Consider the following 14,110-nt stretch of genomic DNA (forward strand, 5'->3'; position numbering starts at 1 on the left):
AAATAGAAATGTAAATCTTTTTTCTTCACATAAAAAGGTAATAAGAAATTACTAATGGATGTATGTAAGTTATAGAGAACAGTTTTTAAGTTTAACTCAATAAATATGTTCTCTGTATAGAAAAAAGTAAAATTAAGAAAGACTATAAAATATTATATTTTAATATTCTATTGTACTCTAGTAAGATTACAAGATAATTCAGTAGGAGGATTTCCGAAGGTGTGTGTGTGTGTGTGTGTGTGTGTGTGTGTGTGTGTGTGTGTTTCAAAGAACAGTCCGTACAGTTATTGCAGGATTTCAAGAGAATACCAAGAGAAGAGAGGTCTAGAGATTTTCCAACAGCTTCACTCTTATAACTCAAGAAGAGGAAGATGCTTCTCATGTAGCCTAGCTATTTTACTTTAAGCTAAGATATATTTAATACAACTATTCTTACTTATTAGGTATTTTATCTAAAATGTTATGAAGTAGTCCTTGTCTAAATGGCAAAATATATTTTGTAAAAGAATCAAAGACAGTGCCTTACCCAAGTTTGATATAAGACATGTTTCTCAAGCTTTAGAGAGAAGAGTAATGCCAGTGGTTTGGGTCAAGAAGGTGTTTTTAATCCTCAAAGGAAGATTAAAGGCCAAGAGTAATGAGTCCTAGTAGCCAAGATGAGGATGCTGGGTCACATGATCTGGAGACGGCGTTTATAACAAGGTCCCAGGCAACGTGGATATTGATCATTTGCTGGATCCATTTGAGCCACAGGATGTGGATTCCCATCTTTTCCATTGCTACAGGATTAAACTTCAGGGATCTCCTGCTGACTTTCTAAATATATATTTTCAGTACCATGTCAGAATGGTGGTTCTTACAATGTGGCTTTTAAACCAATAGCATTAGGAGCATCTGGGAACTTTTTGGAAGTAAAGATTATTGGTCCTATCACAGGCATACTAAATCAGATACTCTGGGTCAGGATTCAGCAACCCTGTTATGTTTTAACAAGCCCTCCAGGGGATTCTGATGCCGTATACTGAAACTAAAATACAACTTTTTCAAATGAGTGGCTAACCAACCTGGTGTATACTACATCTCAGGGTAAGCCTGGTCAAAGTAAGAATGGTTTGCCTTGACCATTTGGGGTTAGCCCAAAATCTCTGAGGATGAGCCTGATGAATGAAGAGCCCCCCGGGTCACTCAAATATGCAGGCAGGGTAGAAAACCACAGTTGTATGCTTTGAGTCTTCTACCTATATATAATTGCAATACTTCCTCTCATAGTTGGTTATTTTCCAGGGTAATTTCTCTATATTCTCTCTAAATTTTTTCTCTATGCACACACTGTTTCTCATAGTATTTCGATTCAGTCTAATATGACGTTATAATTCCTTCTATCAAAGGAGGATTTTTTCCTTTTCTTAAAGCCTTCTTTTTCATTTATCTCATGTCTTATGAACTAATTTTTATGAAAATAAAAGGTTCTTCTTACAAATCTATATGCTCAGTCTAAACGGAAATAGCACACAATAGTGCATTGTTTTGAGAATTTTTTCAGTTGTTCTATGGAGAAAATGTGCTTCCCCCATCAGATTCTTGTTCTCTTTTGAGCGTGGATTAAGGATTTTCGTCCATTTGCAGCTTCAGAGTCTCTGCACAGGCCAAGGACACTGTGATTCTACAGTTAGTGCTTTTTAAATTCAAATGAAGAACACACACTGGTTAGTCAGCAACAGCCTTTTAGTGTGTTTATTTAGAGAAAGACAAAAAAATCAGTCCAGCTGGAGAAGATTTCACCTTGAAGAGATTAAATAATTAATACAGCAATGTTGATTAGCTTGATCAAAAGTGTTATGATTCTTTTAATATTTGGGTAAGCAATAATCATGCCAATTGCCACTGAGCTAATTCAGAAGTGCAGATAAAATTTTCCAAGGGCTTACGATGCCAAATCAAAAACAAACACCAGGATAATAATAAAAAAGCATTCTAGTATTTCATTGAAATATTATTAATTGTTCTTACTAAATAAGTTTGTCTGTAGTCAATGCTGCACGGTAGTAGCAAAATTGCTCTCTCAAACTAATTGTATTGTATAATATACTTTACACTATAATTAACAGTTTAAGGTCCAAATATATTTGTGGTAAAAGAGAGTATAGCTATAGTTAGACTGAAGTCAAAACTGTTAACATTTATTTTAGTTTTTCAGTTTAAAGTAACTTTTACTGAATTCCACTGTGACGTATCATTACAATGCACCAATGCAAGTATAAAAATGTAGTTCTAGCCGGGCGTGATGGTGCACATTTCTAATCTCAGTGCTGTGGAGGCTGAGACAGAAGGATTGCACAGGTTCGAGGCCAGCCTCAGCTACTTAGTGAGGCTCTCAGCAACTTAGTGAGACCCTGTTTCCAAATAAAATAGAAAATAGGTCTGGGAGTATAGCCCATAGGTAGAAAAGCCCCTGGGTTCCACCCCAGTACCACAAAAAAATAAATAAAAATTAGTTCTACTGACCTGCTATCTGAAATGATATCTGAAATGAAATGTGTTTTTTCATTGACTATATTATTCTGAAAAATAAAAATAAAACAACACAACTGAATTCATAAATTTTAAACTTAGGTATATAATTGTGTGTGTGTGTGTGTGTATGTATGTGAGTGTTCATGACATACATGTATGACTTTGAAAATAACCTTTTTATTTTAAAACTAATGTAGGCTTAAGAAAAATTGTAGAGATGGCACAGAAAGTTTTAATATGCTCAACCCTACTTTTCATACTATTAAAAACATACATTGTTATGGCTCATTTATTATAATAATGACATCATATTTAAACATTATTATTAAACTTGATACTTCCTTTCTGTTCTAGGACTCCATTCAAGATATCATATTATATTTGGTTGTCATGTCTCCTTAGGCTTTTCTTGGCTATGGCAACTTCATAGAATTTACTTATTTTTGACACAATTGTCTGTTTTGAGAAATATTGATTAGATTTGTTGCAAATTTTTTTAAATGGGAGTCGGGCATGGTGGCGCATGCTTGTAATCCCAGCATTCGGGAGGCTGAGACCAGAGATTCGCGGTTCATGGACAGCCTCAGCTACTTAGTGAGGTCCTCTACAACTCAGTGAGACCTGGTTTCAAAATAAAGAATAAAAATTAGGGGAGGGGGGTGTAGCTTGGAGGTCGGATGCCCCTGGGTTCCATCCCCAGACCTGCAAAAAAAAACAAGAAAAAAAAAAAAGAAAAAAATTTTAAATGGAAGTTTTGGGTCATTTTCTCATGATTAGACTGGTGGTGTATGCTTTTCTAATAATTCTACACAGATAAATTGTTCCTATCTCAGCACTCCATGTTGATAAGTGTTGTCAACATGACTGTTTATTATTGATGTTGACAATCACGTAGCTAGCGGTGTGTTTGTCCAATTTCTCCATTCCAAAATTGCTCTTTCTCCCTTTTCTCTATTCTACTTCTTGGAAGAAAGTTATTATGCATGGCCCGTAATTCTGGAGTGCAGGTTAGCACTACAACTCCTTGCAAGCAGAGTACATAAATCATTTGAAATTTTACATCGATTATTTGTTTATTCTCTGTCATTTGTGTATTCATTCAGTCACTTTTGACAATATGGATCTTTATTTTATACTTAGATTTATGGGTTAATATAACTTTTTTAAAGATTTGTTGCCCAATTTACTCTAGCTTGAACTTGTGATCTTTTTAAGTTGGCTTCTGTATCCTCTTGACATAATCCTATAACTTATTCTTAAGCACTTTTTTACCTTCTGGCACTGCTAGAGAGTGTGTACATCCATCTTGTATATCGCATACTCCCATCCTACAATTGGCCATTTCCTTCTATTGAAGTATGATAAAGTGTCAAAAATAGCAAGAAAATGTTCTTGATCCTTCTGCTCAGAAATATTAACACAATCAGTAAGGTTAAATAATACCTACCCTGAGCAAGGCCATTTTATTAAATATTTTAATTTCTTACTGAAAATGTAGCACGTAGATATATTAATTATCCTCATTTTACAGATAAAAAATGAGAGAAGAGAAACTTAAGCTAATTACCAATACCAGGAAAGCAGCAGAAAATATTGGAACCCATTTTAATTTTTATCTCATTTCTGCACAGTTTAGCCAAATTCTCAGCTACATGTCCAATATCCTCTATCATCAAGTACCATCATGTGACATTTACTTTAGTATATCTTAGTAATTTCACAACTTTCACCCTGACTGAGCTCTCTGTTCATCTTTCTTTGCATAGTTTGGTCATATTAACTCTACCAGAAATATCTTTTCCCAGTTCTACTTTTCTAAGCCCTTTCTCCTTTCATCTTTTCTCTGTGAAGTCACCTATGATCACACAACCCTTCTCCTGAAACTTTATGAACTTACTCTTTATTGTAATTCCTTGATAGGTGGCATCTGCTGTTTTGCCAATTAACACCTACGTTCCTAAGCAGAACTCAGTTATTAAGCTTCTCTGTGTTTTCTACAAGTAGAATAGTGTTTTATAGTAAATAAACACATGAGGAACATTATGATAGTACCATGATTACAGTGACATGTAGAAATCTCAGGTAACATGGGTTGGCAAGCATGGCTTAAGTAGACTATAGAATAAGTAATTTGTAAGAAAATACTCTATCAGCTAGATGTATTGTATAGAGATACAGAAAGTGAAAAGATGAGAAAATCATTGCTTTATGTTTAGTGCTGATCAAAGTGTTTGTTAAATACTATTAGGAGATCTATATGTCAAAATAATCTTAATGGAAGGGAATAAAATTAATTTGGAAAGGATCCAAAGGAAATCCATAAAAATCTGTTAAAAGTTGATGAACCACAAGACTAGAAACTATTCATCTTAGAAAAAGATGAAGAAAAATGCAAGAAAATTAATGCAATTTTTTGTAAGTGAAACAAAGCACAATTAGAGAAGGGAAGGGAAGATTAATTATTTCTAACGACTAGAACTTTGCTAAAAAGCCTTAAGCATGGCAAAATTTATTATTTTAATGGAATGAGCTTGCAAAAGAAGTGGAAAGCTTAAAATTAAGAAACGAGCAGAAATCATATTCAAAAATATTTTATTCTACTTAAAAAAAACAGTGGGCAACAGCCTATATATAGTAAGATTTGCTGAGCACTATGACCTATACATATATAGTCGCAGGTACTTGAGAGGCTGAGACAAAAGGATTGCCTGAGCCTATGAATGTAATGCCAGCCTAGGTAACATTGAGGCCCTTATCTCAAAGCAAATAAAATAAAAGTTTTATGTCACATAGTGCACTACTGACTAAGCAATATTTTGGGGAGCGTCCACCTTAGTTGGTCCCATGGTTCCCTAAGGGGGGAAAAATGAAACTTGTAATTTCAATCTTTGACACTACTTGTTCCTGATATATCTTTATTGGGCTCCTATTATTCATATTTGACATACTTGCTATCTCGCAATCACAGGCTCTCCCTTCAAGAGCAGAAGAGTCCATCCCTTCATTTGTTTCTGACATTGAGACTGATGCCCAGAAGTTACGAAATGTTTTAATAGCAGAATAATCAAGGTCCTAGGGAGAGCAGGGCAAACATGTCAAGATGGCCTAAAATGGTTTGGCAGGGGAAAGAAAGGAGAGTAGCCAATGATCATTGGCAGGTGTGAGTTGAGAGATTCTCTGCGCATGGAGGAGCTGGTATCTTTTGAACTCACTACTAGTACCAAAGGAGACAACTTCTTGACCCTCAGTGCAGATGTGGGGCATAAGGGCTGGGAGAAGCAACATGCTTAAAAACTGTCAGTAAACATCAAAAATGGTGTTAAACTTAATACACAGACCATGTGTCCAGGTGAAATGAAACTTCAACAATTGTTACCAAAAGTATAGAAGCTACTCAAATAATACTTGATTCCACGTATATAACAAATCTAATTTTATATGCAAATACACAATTCCAAAGGGTTATTTTGATGTTTCCTTGCTTCTTGTCTTCCAAGTAAGTCAATAAAATGACATATGCTTGAAAATTTTGTCTAAGAACTCTTATTATTAGTATGATATAGTAAATTTACCTAAGTATTTTTGTATCTTTCTATTTCTCAAAATAAAGTAGACACACTGGGAGATATGAAAGGAAAGGAAATTAAAGCTGCAGAGATAGGCATGAATTTGTGTATAATACTGATGGGCTGCAATTTTATCTGTCGAGTTTTTCAAGTCAGAGAATTATTCTTGACACAAGACTGATATGATCATAAGCTACTATATTGTAGTAAATACATGTAAATAATTACAAAATTGAAAGCGAACTCTGATAACAGCATGAAGAAGCAATTGAAGAAGGTAAAAAGACTGAAACTAGACTGCATAGAGTTGAAAAGTAACTAATAAAAACGTAATTTGGAAAGTAAAAGTAGTAGAATAAGGAAGAGGAAAAAGAGAATGACACTGGCTTAGAGATTGCTTCAGTTTGACCTATCAAAATTTCTTCTCAAATCGATACTGGTGGAGCATAATTACAGTCTAAGTACTTGAGAGGCAGAGACGAGAAGATTGCAGGTTTGAAGATAGCTTTATCAAGGTAACAAGACTCTCAGTAACCTAGTCAGCGCCTGCTTCAAAACAAAAAGTAAAAAGAGCTGGGAATGTAGCTTGGAGGTTGTGTTTCATTTTGTCTTTAAATCTTAATAGGGGCTGGACATGGTGGTACAGGCTTGTAAACCCAGTACTGTGGAACCTGAAACAGGAGGATTGCAGGTTTATGGTCAGCCTCATCTACTTAGTGAGGCCCCCCACAATTTAGACCCTGTTTCAAAATAAAAAATAGGGCTGGAGGGTGTGGCTTGGAGGTGTTATGCCCCAAGGTGCCATCACAGTACTGCAAAACAAAAAATTTGGAAGAGATCAATCAGTTCCTTTTTCTTGACTTTGGGAATAAATCCATACACAGTCATTTTTCCCAGCAGCTATCACACTTGAATCCCCTAAGCACCAACATCATCTCCAAGGGACCAGATATCAGAAAACTCGTGACAGCCCCTTTGCCCTACACCCTACAAGATTATTCAAAGTAATCATTGCACAAAGTAATCATTGCATTGTTAATTCCACACTGAACCCCCAAACCATACCCTTACCAAACTACCCCTACTGCTGCAAACACTGTTACTCCGTCCTCACACATAACTCTCTGTGTGGACATGCCTGGCGACTCTTTTACTTTCTTATTTAAAATTATAAGCAGTAAAGTGTTGTCTTTTCTCTGAGTGTTATAGGAAAACGATTTTAAAATCCTATAATACAGTCATTTGTCTAATCATGGAACTAAGGAGAGAAAAAACTCTAAGAAAAAAATTGTGAGTTTAGTTTTGATACCATTGCAAGTAAAATACTTGCAGACCCATCAAATGAAGATTTTCTGGGTGCAGTTAGATAAAAGTTCTACATGTTAAAGAATTTATGGACCACAGAAAGAGAAGCTGAAATTATTAGCCTTCAGGTGGTAGTTGAATACACAGAAGTAGACACATATTTTTTGGAAATAATTTTTTTTGTTTTTAGCTTCTTTCTCTTATTAAATAAACTTGTGGTTTTACATCAAAATGTAATTTAACATTGAATGAGTGTAAGATTGCCAATCTGGACACTGGTATTAGGTGGGATAAAAATGGAGAGGTGGAGGGGAACCAAGTACTGTGTGAATGTATCCCATTGTCAATATGATCTCCATTCTAATGTGAGACTATAATTCACCAATAAAAATAAAATAAAGAAAGAAAGAAACATGTGGTCTTACGTGCAGTCCAGAGTCATAGGGTTGTGCTTTCATAGCCCTCTCTCAGCTTCCTTCCGACCCCTGCCCCTTCCCCACATATGACATTGAAACTGGCATTGATAATTTCACAGAGGTACATAAGACCAATGGAAGAAATAAGTTTTAAGTGAATAGACTTGAGTATTTAATCCAGGGTGAGTAGATCAATAACTTGGGTGCTAGGTAAATGCCGAGCTCACAACAGTTTCACCAGCTCCTAGTGTAGACCAAACCAACAAGCAAAAGACGGGGTGTTCTTAGCACAACATTAACTTGTGCATTTTTGTCAAGAAAAAGTATTTGGAAAAGAGGAGGAAGTAAAATATCCATTCCCCACCTCCAGAAAGTCAACTAACACGTATCTTTAATATAAGTGTGTTTTGTATGAGGAACACATGTTCTGATCTTACCAATGCTGTTAGAAATTTGCATTTGGGAATCATGTAGATTAAGCAATCACCAGTGGGTTCTGATGTACAATAAGAAACTATTATAGATTTTCCCAAGCTGCATGTAAGCAACCCGGCCATAGGAAATGAGATGTCAAATGACTGGCTTTGTCCGAAATTGTGTTTTTAAAGCACTGATGTGACCAATGAGGTTGAATACTGCCAGTGAACAGACACAATGTTAGGATGTGGTGTTTTAAGGCACATGCTGGAGAGGTGACAGAGAGAAGCTAGGAATAAATGAAAGCCCTTAGAAGTCATGTTGGTACTTAGCTCAACACTGGGGTAGAGGAAGGGAAATGTGGTGTGGGATGAAGGCAACAGTGAAGAACTAGAGAAAGCAATGAGCTTACTCTGAGCCTCCATCTTTGACATTCATAAGGCCTGATGTCCTACTCAGCCAGGCATGTGGCGCATGCCTGTAATCCCAGTACCTGGCAGGCCGAAACAGGAAGGTTGCAGGTTCAAGGCCAGCCTCAGCAACATAGTGGGGACCTGTTTCAAAATTAAAAAATAAATAAAATATGGCTGGAGGTATAGGTCTGAGGTAGAATGTCCCTGGATTCAATCCCAGTACCAAAACAAAACAAACAACAAAAACCATATATATATCTTTGACTCAAAGAGAATGATTTCTTCAAAAGAAAACAAAGCTTTAGTTAAAAAAGAAGATAGAATAAAATTTATGTAAGAGGGTAGAGAGTAAAGAAGAATTGTTCCTGCATAAATGAGATGGTCTGAATGTCTACATGAAACTTGATAATTGGAAATGAGCTTGGGATAGAAAGAAGAGAATAAAATAGAAGCTCAAATAAGAGACGATACAAGTTGGAGAGCTCATGTCTTATAACTGACCAAGAACAGGGGTTAATGAATAAGCAGTATGTATTTATGAAATGTTGACTATTTAATAGGTTAAACTGAAGTAACTATTGAATTTTAAAGTATCTTCCATCACACATTTAATCCTCAAGTTTAAAGCATTATAGTAAACAAACTTAAAATTCATTAAGCTCCATAGTTCTATGATCTAATAAATTAATTATATAAATCCATAAAATGTAGAAGCATTATAACTGTATGTATTTATAAATATAAATATATGTATAAATATTATAAATAGATATAAATGCTCTGTTTACAGAATAATAATATATCTATTACACCAACAGGATTATATCAATTTAATGGAATTCTTTTTTCAGGGGTACTTGGGATCAAACTCAGAGGTAGTCTATCTCCAATCTACATCTCCAGAGCTTTTTACTTTTTTATTTTGAAACAAGCAAAATTAGGCATATGCCATAAAACAGATGATCACATGTTCCAGGCCATCCTCAGCAACTTACTGAAAGCCTGTTTCAAAATACAGAGGAAAAAAAAGGACTAGAAGTATAACTCAGGGGAAGAATGTCCCTGAGTTCAATCCCTAGTTAAAAAAAAAAAAAAAAAAAAAAAAAAAAAGGACAGCGTAGAGAGGCTGGTGAACACTGTAAAGGAAATACGCATCTTTATCTCGTAGTGCGTAGAGCCCACTGCCTCCTGAGTTTCAGTATTATCAACATGTCTGGATACACACTTAGATTCATTCAGGCTCAGTGGTTAGCAATTTCCCTACATCATTTAATACTTGAGGTCACATGACAAGAAGATTTCTAGGAAGGAAATAAAAAAAATCTGTGGTTACAAACAAGTTTTCTCTTTTTCTCTCCATGCCCTACCTGATAAAGTGCTAAATATAGATTTGAGCATAGACCATGTATCAGTCAGGGTTCAACTGAGAGGCAGAAACTATACGATAGATCTAGAAACAGAAAGTGAAATGGGATTTCTCTTTAGAGAAGTTGGCTCGAACTTCTCTAAAGAAGACAGCCTCTTCTAGAGGCTCAGAAATCCCATGATATGCAAGTTTCCAAAGCAGGAAAACCCACAGCAGGTATCCTGGCTCCTCACAATTCCGAAGGTCTGGGAAGCAGGGCAGCAGAGAGCTGAGGACCTTCCCAGCAGCGCAGGGACGTGCAGTGGTGTTAAGACCCATATTCCAAAGGCCAGAGGAAAAAAACCTGGGGTTCTGTTGTCCAAAGGAAGAAGAATTAGGGAGTGGCAGCTTCAGAAAAGAGAAGCAAAGCAGTTCTCCTTTCAACTACCTTCTGGTCCATTTGGGCCCTCAGTGGATGATGGTACCTGACTATGTGACCTTAAAATCATCTTTAGGAAAAAAAGACTAGAAAATTAACTGCTTCCTGGAGATTCCTTTCTCTAAAATACTTTGATATTACTCCTTATTCCTAATCATTACATTTTTGTCATTGTGAGAGGACATATAAAATATTTTATACAATAGTGTTACTATTTGAGGCTTAAAACTGTTGACAATTATTGTGCATATGCTGGAAATTCCAGTGTATAAGTTAAAAGAACCCTACAGAATGATTTTATATTTTCTCTGTATTAGCAAGTCCACTTTCTAGTTCTTTTGCACCTTGTATCTTACTTTTTTATACTGGATTATGTTTATTTATCAAATATTTGAAGGGATTGATAGTTTGGATTCATTTTTTCCTCAGTAACTGAGTTCCATTATGCAGAAGGCAACATTTTTTTCTTTTATTGCTACTAGTTTAATATCCTGTAAAAGATACTAATTTTCTTTCTTTCTAAAACCTTCAGTTTCAGGTTGCTTTATTGTGCAGGCTTTTTTTCATTCAGAGTTTGAATTGCTTTATTTCTACACCCTAGACTTGTTCATAGAAAGAAATTTGCTAGAAAATTCACAAAACAACTATGAAACAAGACACAAAGCACAATAATAATGATCTATTTATGCTTTCCCAGGCAAAGGTGAAGAAGAAGATGTGATCACATGTGTCACATGCCGGAAAGAAATGGGCTCTGGTTTTGCAATAAGTAGTTGTAAGACTATCAAATTGGAGAATGGATGACCCATCCAACAATATTAAAATTATGAGAATAAAACACTTCCATAGGGCTGAGAGTATAGCTCAGTAGTAGAACTCTTGCCCAGCATAAAGATGGCCCTGGGTTCAATTCCCAGCAACACACACACACACACAGAGTTTGATAGCCAAACAAAATTTATCTTCTGTTGTTCGTTTTTTGGTGATGATGATAGTTAAATCAAGAGATGCAGTAGGGCCAGAATAAAGGAATTCCTTTTTTCCCCTGGGAAGAGAATGCTGACAGGAGGAAAAAGAATAATCTTTAGCACTGGCCATAGCACCTTAGGCAGTTAGGAAGGAGTGAGGCTCAGAACGGGATCCCGTCTACTCTGTGTGACTTACGATGTGTGCATATTACCAGAACTCTCTGCTCTTCAGTTTGCAAATTTGTGAAACAGTGAAAATAATTATATATACCTCTATGATTGTTTTAAAGATAAAATTAATTTACGTATTTAAAAGTTCTGGGACATATGAATTATTGTATGAACACATTTTTCTTATGAAACAATTATTAAACAACCTGTGTAAGCTCATTGAACTGTAATTATGATTAGTTTCAGCCTTTTCTACATACCCTAAGATATACTAGAAATTCTATTTCCTAGGTAAAGGAGTGGATAACACACTTTATTGCACAAAATATAGATTGTTAAAATCATTAAAAATATAGAGAATACCTAGTATCACCTATTACTTTATAAGTAAAATTTTAATTTTATAATCTCAAGTCTAGTTATAAAATAAATGACTTGTCTCTAGTCATATTGCTTATACCAAGAAACAAATGGCCATGGTGCCTGTCTTCTCTAAACATGATTTTTCTGAGCTGTCCTTTGCTGTGTAGGTAAAATTAAATATGCTAATTTCTCTCTGACACTAATGATTAGTGAAAAAGGAATTGTATCTATATTTGCATTGGAACTAGTCCATACAGGGATTTAACACACGTGTATAATATAGGAGAAAAGTGTTATGACTTGCTTGGTGTTAGGGCAGAAATTTTCTCTAGTTAAAAGTTCACAATTAGCTGGTCACCATGGTACGAGCCTGTAATCCCAGTACTTGGGAGGCTGAGATAGTAGGGTTGCAGGTTTTAGGGCAGCCTCAGCAATGTAGCAAGTCCTACCCTGTTAAAAGAAAAAAAAAAAGTGCTAGGGGTGTGGCTCAGAGACAGATAGCCCCTGGGTTCAATTCCCAATATAACACAAAACCAAATAAAACAACAACAACAACAAAAAAAACTGTGACAATTACAAATTGCAAATGCTATTGAAAACAATCCTTTTAATTTCAGAGGCTACACATTCAGAACAAAGATAAATCAACAGAGAAGGTGAAATAAATAAGATCATGATAAAGAAAATGATGCTTCCAGACACAATTGCTAAGGATATGTATGACACTTTCACTTTCAAGAACATTTGAACTTTCAAGATAGTATCAAACAAAAAAAGCATATGCACATTGTCTAGCACCATAATTTTATATGCATATATGTGAAATGAATGTACCTGTTTTAAAAAGCAAAAAGTTAAAAGTGCAGAAATATCTCTCAATACTGCAATGGATAGACAGAATGTAACGTATTTGTACACTACAATATTATAAGTCAATGAGTAAACAGAATAGCTACATGCAGTAGCAGTGGGTGGAGCTCATTAGACAGGGTATTGAGCTAATGATACCACAGACATAGAGGACATTTTGTATGATTTCAACTATGTCCAATTCTATAATGCTAGAATTTAAGATAATGATTATTTTGCAGGGTCAGTTATGACTAAAGTTGAGAATGGACTCTAAAGATATTTGTGATGGTCTTTTTTTAATGGATGGTGGGCACCAAGATATATATACCCTGTAGAAATTTACCATTTATGTGTGCACACTTTTATTCTTAATTTATATACTTTTATTGGTGTATTGTAGTCTCACATCATGATGTAGTTCAAAGTAATAGAGACATCAGCTAAATGAGCGAGGTTCTCAGGAGCTCCTCCCCTCCCCAATCCCTTCCTTTCCCTATACATGATACTGAGAATGGCATTGGTAATTTTCCATGAGTATTTAACATCAATGGAAGTGTTTCTTAATTAATTCTCCCCCTGCCCTGACTACCATTCCCTAGATCACCTCCTTGTCTTCACTGAAGCTTCTCCTCTACTATCCAAAGGCCTTCTTTGTATCTCAATTACTCCCTACCTTCTACAAATGAGAAAAAACATATGAACCTTCTTCACTTTGTGCAAATGGCTCATATGACCTAACATGATGCTTTCCAGGTCCACTCATTTTCTGCAAGTGACATAAAATCGATGTTCTTTATTGCTAAGTAGAATTCATCGTGTGCATATCCCAAAATTTTTCAATTCGTCTGTTGATGGAGACCTTGGTTAGTTCCATGATTTGGCTATTAATTGTGCCGCTATAAACCTGAATAGGCAGGTATCAGTATTATATTCTGATTTCAGTCCCTTTGGAAAGATACTCAGGCTGGTTTGTATCATGGATCCATTTCCAATTTTCTGAGGAATGCTTTTGAGAATGTGTACATTAAAGTTAAATAGTTAAAACAGTATACCCATATATATGATATTTTGATTTCCGAAAATTTCATTTTTCTAATGCATGTTGCTAGTATTTTGTCTAGCAGTTTTGAATCTAAGTTTATCAATGATATAAGCCTATAGCTTTCTTTTCTTTAGCTATTTTTGTTTGGTTCTGGTTTTAATGTGTTTTTGGATTAATATAATGTATTTGAGAGAGTCCTGTTTCTATTTTATGGAATAGATTGAAGGATACTGGAATTATCTCTTCTCTAAAGGTTTTATAAAATTCACTTGGGAAACCATCTGGTCCGTGGTTTTTGT

The sequence above is a fragment of the Muscardinus avellanarius genome (assembly GCF_963383645.1).
Source record: "Muscardinus avellanarius genome assembly, chromosome: 8".
NCBI classification, from domain to species: domain Eukaryota; kingdom Metazoa; phylum Chordata; class Mammalia; order Rodentia; family Gliridae; genus Muscardinus; species Muscardinus avellanarius.